This window comes from Pongo abelii, chromosome 23 (assembly GCF_028885655.2).
Source record: "Pongo abelii isolate AG06213 chromosome 23, NHGRI_mPonAbe1-v2.0_pri, whole genome shotgun sequence".
NCBI classification, from domain to species: domain Eukaryota; kingdom Metazoa; phylum Chordata; class Mammalia; order Primates; family Hominidae; genus Pongo; species Pongo abelii.
In genome coordinates this window covers 468,210-475,561 of record NC_085929.1, presented here as the reverse complement: position 1 = coordinate 475,561, position 7,352 = coordinate 468,210, and positions in this window count along the sequence as shown.

Below are 7,352 nucleotides of genomic sequence, written 5' to 3'. Positions count from 1 at the left end.
TAGCGCTTCCTTCAGGAGCTCTTTTAGGGCAGGCCTGGTGGTGACCAAATCTCTCAGTATTTGCTTGTCTGTAAAGTATTTTATTTCTCCTTCACTTATGAAGCTTAGTTTGGCTGGATATGAAATTCTGGGTTGAAAATTCTTTTCTTTAAGAATGTTGAATGTTGGCCCCCACTCTCTTCTGGCTTGTAGGGTTTCTGCTGAGAGATCCACTCTTAGTCTGATGGGCTTCCCTTTGATGGTAACCCGACCTTTCTCTCTGGCTGCCCTTAACATTTTTTCCTTCATTTCAACTTTGGTGAATCTGACAGTTATGTGTCTTGGAGTTGCTCTTCTCGAGGGGTATGTTTGTGGCGTTCTCTGTATTTCCTGAATCTGAATGTTGGCCTGCCCTGCTAGATTTGGGAAGTTCTCCTGGATAATATCCTGCAGAGTGTTTTCCAACTTGTTTCCATTCTCCCCATCAATTTTAAGTACACCAATCAGACGTAGATTTGGTCTTTTCACATAGTCCCACATTTCTTGGAAGCTTTGCGCGTTTCTTTTTATTCTTTTTTCTCTAAACTTCCCTTCTCACTTCATTTCATTCATTTCATCTTCCAGGGCTGATACCCTTTCTTCCATTTGATCGCATCGGCTCCTGAGGCTTCTGCATTCTTCACGTAGTTCTCGAGCCTTGGTTTTCAGCTCCATCAGCTCCTTTAAGCACTTCTCTGTATTGGTTATTCTAGTTATACTTTCTTCTAAATTTTTTTCAAAGTTTTCAACTTCTTTGCCTTTGGTTTGAATATCCTCCCGTAGCGCGGATAATTTGATCGTCTGAAGCCTTCTTCTCTCAGCTCGTCAAAGTCATTCTCCATCCAGCTTTGTTCCGTTGCTGGTGAGGAACTGCGTTCCTTTGGAGAAGGAGAGATACTCTGCATTTTAGAGTTTCCAGTTTTTCTGCTTTGTTTTTTCCCCATCTTTGTGGTTTTATCTACTTTTGGTCTTTGATGATGGTGATGTACAGATGGGTTTTTCGTGTGGATGTCCTTTCTGTTAATTTTCCTTCTAACAGACAGGACCCTCAGCTGCAGGTCTGTTGGAGTACCCGGCCGGCCGTGTGAGGTGTCAGTCTGCCCCTGCTGGGGGGTGCCTCCCAGTTAGGCTGCTCGGGGGCAGGGGTCAGGGACCCACTTGAGGAGGCAGTCTGCCCATTCTCAGATCTCCAGTTGCGTGCTGGGAGAACCACTGCTCTCCTCAAAGCTGTCAGACAGGGACATTTAAGTCTGCAGATGTTACTGCTGTCTTTTTGTTTGTCTGTGCCTTGCCCCCAGAGGTGGAGCCTACAGAGGCAGGCAGGCCTCCTTGAGCTGTGGTGGGCTCCACCCAGTTCAAGCTTCCAGGCTGCTTTGTTTACCTAAGCGAGCCTGGGAAATCGCGGGCGCCCCTCCCCAAGCCTCGCTGCCGCCTTGCTGTTTGATCTCAGACTGCTGTGCTAGCAATCAGCGAGACTACGTGGGCATAGGACCCTCTGAGCCAGGTGCGGGCTATACTGTCCTGGTCCACCGTTTCCTAAGCCCGTCGGAAAAGCACAGTATTCGGGTGGGAGTGGCCCGATTTTCCAGGTGCCCTCTGTCACCCCTGGGAAGGGAACTCCCTGACCCTTGCGCTTCCTGAGTGAGGCAATGCCTTGCCCCTGCTTCGGCTGGCGCACGGTGAACTCACCCACTGACTTGTGCCCACTGTCTGGCACTCCCTAGTGCGATGAACACGGTACCTCAGATGGAAATGCAGAAATCACCTGTTTTCTGCGTCGCTCACGCTGGGAACTGTAGACTGGAGCTGTTCCTATTCGGCCATCTTGGACCCTCCCCCAGAACTGTTGTTTTTAGTGAAAATCAGCATCTCTGATGTTGCAACATGTATCTGAAATGGGTGTTACGTCTATCCTGCCTTTTAACCCCACCGTTAACAAAGTGGCTGAAAATAACAGTAAGAAAAAATCAGTCTAAGGGAGAAAACCACTAATGCTCTCAATTCTCTGTGTGTGTGTGTGTGTATATGTGTGTGTGTTAAGGGGGATGGCGGGAGGTGGTCTTAATTCTTGAAAGAAACCTTCTTTGTATAGGAAGCATATTTTGGTTTAGGTACAATGATAACAAAATTTAATTTTATAATCCATAAGACCAGATACCTTCAGAAATGATTTTTCCTGTGGTATTTCTATTACTGATATTCTGACTAGTGTGAAATGACAGGTTTGGATGTCTATATCTACTCCCATCAAAACCTCAGTGCTTCATGCCCTGCTATAACTTTTCTGTTAACTCTGGGTAAATTAGGAGGGTGTTACAAGGTATAACTTTAACTTCAGATTTTACAGTTTGTTTATGTTAAGTGTAGAAAGATCTACATTTCAATGATCTGTATTTTAAGATATTGAGTTTTCCTGGTGCTATTTTATGACTATGGAGAAAATAGAATTCTTATTAGAAATCTCAACTCCGAATTGAGAATCGATGTTTTGATACTTGTCTTGCTGTGGCCTGAGACTTGGAATCATGAAGTAAAAGAGACCTTGCTGTTTATCTACAGATTAAAACACACAAATAAACATCAGTGTAACGTCCTCATTAGCATTCTGGTAGTTAAATTTACTTATTCCAGAGCAAAATTAATATATAATAAGAAGTGGAATATTTTCTTTTGATATCTAGGGTATTATGACAACAACCTTCCTTAGAAAGGAAACAGTGTATTATGAGGACAGTGGATGCTACAACATTATTTGCCTTCAAGACATTGCGAACAACTGGAATCAATTGAATAACCTTCTCAAGCACAAGCCAACAGTGAAATGAAAATCATTTATCTGAAACAGCAGGCAAGAGCTTCATTGGTACACTCGGAAGGTGGCTCACTAACCCTGCCGAAGTTTTGCTCCATCTGATCAGGGCATAAACGTTTCTTTGGCCCAATAACCAAGGTCTTAGAGTTTCACAGTGTTTTCTCTCCAATAGCTAATACAGGGAGCATTGCTGACATTCTGCCCATGGTTGCCAAGGCTGAAATCAAACGTTCTTTGAATAATACTATAAAAACTTTGAAATTAATCTTTGCCGTAGGAACCAATGTTCAACTGTGGGCTCTATACAAAGCCGCTTAAGGTGGGAGGGAGCAAACTTTTCAAGTTGGTTTTAGATAACAGAAACAGACGTCTTTATTGGATTTGTCTGGGAAAAAAGTAAGGAAAATCCCAACATTATCTGTTCTGGCCAAGAAGTATAAGGCTCAGTCCTGTTTTATTTCTCTCCTCCTTTGGATCCTTTTTCCTTATTCTTGGCTCTATACATGGAGAAATAGTTCGAGTGCATCTAAAGCAGTAATGCTGGGAACTTGCCAACTTTTTCCCACGATGCTACTATTGCTTATAAAGCATTTTGAGGATTCTTGTATTCAGAGCTAGTGATAAGCCGCAAGAGGAAGTCAGTCTTTCTGGCGTACAGCTGCATTTTGGGTTCATGTATAGAAAAGCTAACATGGATTTCAGAGTCTCCCAGGTGTTTGAAATCCAGGCTCTGCTCTCAGGACTTTTGAGGTTTTAGATAAGTTGCTCAATCTCTTTGAGCCTTAGTTTTCTGAGTACAATGGCACATACCTTACAGGAATGCGGTGTGGATGAATTGCGATGATGTGTGTGAATCCAGCTCAGGGTATTCTTTCCTTCCTTCTTTCTTCCCTGCCTCTGAATTTACACCAAGCTGTACTTCTGAGGTCTGACTCCTGATACGCTAGACACACAGTGAAGCTTGATGCTTGCTAGAAACTGAGGGACTTGACTTGAGTGTTAGGGAACCCGGGAATGACATCTGTCATCCATCCGGGAAGGCCGAGGAGGAAAGCGAGGCACGGCAGCAGAGCGGGAAGTGGTGCCCATGCAGGCCACTTTTGAGTTGGAGCCTGCCCAAGGCACTTTAGTGCTGAGTCATTTGGGGCCCAAGGTAGAGGCAGATAGAAGAGAAGGAGGGCAGTTATCGCCTAGTCACAGGGGCAGATAGAAGAGAAGGACGGCAGTTATTGCCTAGTCAGGAGTTTAACAATCTCTATTTCCTTTCAAACCTCGTTTCATCCCTTCCATCCCAGTCAAATTCACAGACAATTAAACTTCCTCCTGCATCTCAGAGCAGGCCTCTGCATCATCATTTCTCCTCTGCAAGTGTATCTTCTTCAGGCACGTGGGAAGGTCTTAGTGCACCTGCGGTATTTAGGGACTTGATCCTCTTTCCTCTTTATTGTCAAAGTTGTGGCTTGCTGAGGTCAGGACAGAGTCTGGTTATGACATGTTAGCAATCGTCACCTCTCATTTTTAAGTAGATATACTTTTATGCACTTTGAGCTCCCATTCATGTCATTTATTAATTTGTTCATTCGTTAACACATTCATTTGTGGAGCATTTGGCCTATAAAAGAGAAGAAACCCTTCCTTAGCATTAAGGGAGGAGAGAAAACAAAATGCACAGAGACACATGCTTGGTTTTGTATAACTTTGACAGTTTCTAAAATAAAACAAGGTCTAACTTGGAAAACCGAAACCTATCATTGAGATATTTTCATAATCTAAAAAGTCAGTTTCAAAAGAACTTACAAAATGTTTTAAAAAATGACTACCTTTTAGAATAATGATGCAGCATTCCAATGTTTTAGTGTTCAACCAGCATTTATTACTGCCTGCTGGGTGCCTGAGGCAGGAAATTTGTAATGAGAGCCACAAACATGAATTGAAAAACCGCTGCCCATATCTTCACAGTCCCTGTCAAAGCATAGAGCCCCCTGTAGATAGAGCCCCCTGTATAAGATGCCCTGTGTTCTGGGCGAGAGGATACACTAGGTCTGCAGGTATATCTGGTGGGCAGAACAGGAAAGGTGTCACTAAGGAGGTGCTATGTGAGTTAGTTGTGAAAAATGAGTACTGGTTTATGAGGCAGATATGAGAGGCACTTTGTTGAAGTTACAACTCTTACCAGGCACTCGTTTGAATTTTCTGTTTCGTTTGCTCCTGGGAGATTGCTTGTTGGTACACTTACATCTTCTATGCCAGTCTTAAAAGAGAGGAGTGAGTGTGCGTGTGTGTCTGTGTTTAGTATTTTTCGCAGAGTTTCTTTGTGTTTCCAAGCTTACTTTAGAGCTGAAGCTTGTCAGACTTCTCATAACAAATGTGTGATTGAACTAAATTCCAACCTGCCGCCTCTAGCATTGGAGACTTACGGCACCTCAGTGCATTCATGGGGTGTGCTCTACCCTCTACCTTCATAATTTATTTAAAGACCAAATCATAATGAATAACAATTCTTAGGCTTAAACCTATAGCAGGGGTAGGAAATAGTTCAAACCTTCTGACTTACATGAATAAATGCAATCTTCAGAATCTACTGTTTTCTAATCTGCATGAAAGTACTGAACTCGTTGCCACCTTCATTTAAATGTGGTGTATCAAATGTGCTTTCTAAACTGTTAAATTCCAATGTTGATATTGTTATAGATATACTTTATTTAAATACTGAATAATGATTTTATAAATTACAGGGTTTTTAACCTGCAAAATTATTCTAAAATATGTAGAAAAAAATTGGAATAGTCTTCCAATTTTGAACACAATGATTGGTTTTAAAATTCCCTTGATTTATATGTTTGTATACTGTGGATTCTCACTTGAGTGAATTACTGTCTTTGCAATATAGTAAGAATTTGGTACAGTTTTTAATCTATCAAGGAAAAGGCTAGATAAGTAGGATCTCCTTTGTTTCATAGCCCATTATTTGAAGGATGATTTAAGACCATAGGAAATACTGACTCACCTTTTCTAAAAAGACAACTGATTTTCTTATGCTTTTAAGTTCAAATTCATCTTGTCTCCTTTTGATTAATTAAAACAACTGTTTATCAAATACCTTAACAGAAAATATTATTTATTGAATCAGAAGAGAAACAAGAAATAGTATGCTTTCTTGGGCCTGCTTCCTTTACCCCAATATCATAAGAATTGTTGTTGCTTCTATAATGTTCAGCTTCAAATTATTTTGCTTGATCAATCAAAATGAATTACCTGAATTTTCTCCTCTTTTTCAAAATGGAACCACAGTCATCCACCTACCCACAGCCATAGGACTGTTTCGTTTATTCTGATAGTTTGTGATATCCTTGACTTCACAGCAGAAAGCTGTGAGTCTCCCAAACCCCTTCACTCAGGTCCCGTGGGGCCTGCCCTCTAAAGTCTCTTCAGTCTTCTTTCTTTGAATGTTCATGGCCACCTTGTCGTTTAGACTCTTATCCCTGACTGTGAGAGATCGCTCAGGTCTTCCTGCCTGTAGTCATGCCTAATTTATACCCTTCCTAAAATGTGATGTGATCATGTCACTGCCTTGCTTAGAAGCCCTGCACTGGCTTCCAACACGTGCAGAATCAAGTGCTTGCTGTTTAACCTGGTCTACCCAGTCCTCCAGATTCTGGCTTCCAGTTATTTTCTCAGCCCAAAAAGCACCTCACTCTCCAAACATATCAAATAGCTTGTGCCTTTCGGCTTCCTGTTCACACCTCCATTCCTTCCCCTCTACCTAGGTGCTCCTCCCTTCATCCACCCCCCCCCGCTGTAAGCCCCCATGGATTGACTGCTGCTTGAGTGTTTTATTGCACTTTGGACCTCCCATCTCTCACTCCTGGCTTCTGTCTGTCTACCTCTCTTGACCGGCCACTTGCACTGCCTCTGGCTTATCTGCCTCATTCTGGTCGACAGTGTTATTTGTTAGCTTCATATCTACTGGTTCTCTCAATTATTTCTCAGCCTCCCCACACCAGGCTCTTTGCCCCGTATTTATAAGCTGCTATTGGCTTGAGGGTGACTGTGCCTTTCTAATAAATCTATTTTATAGACTGATAGTTACAAGGGTATAGTAGAAAAGAAATGAATCTACATTTGAGTGTATTTCAACATATCTATTGATTCATGAATATTTCTTCTTATTATTATCATTATTGTTATTTTTAAATAGATGATCAGGGAAGGCAGAGTCTAGGCCACCAATGTGAACTTAGGCTTTCATCTTTATTAAGATATTTGGGATCTCTGCAAGTATTCTGAATTTTAAATGGCATTCAATGATTTATAAAATAGGAATTTTGTTTTACTCTGAACTGGGTAGTGTTTCAGCAGCTGGCTACTGTGTCATTATTTCTATAAATTCAAAATGTAGAAGGAACGTTTACCTTTTAACAAGGGAGTATTCCGGATCTCAGTTCTCAACCGTTTTTCTAGGTGCACTCATGCCTCTGTGATCTCATGAAGCCCAATGGCATTAAATTCCATGTATATGGGC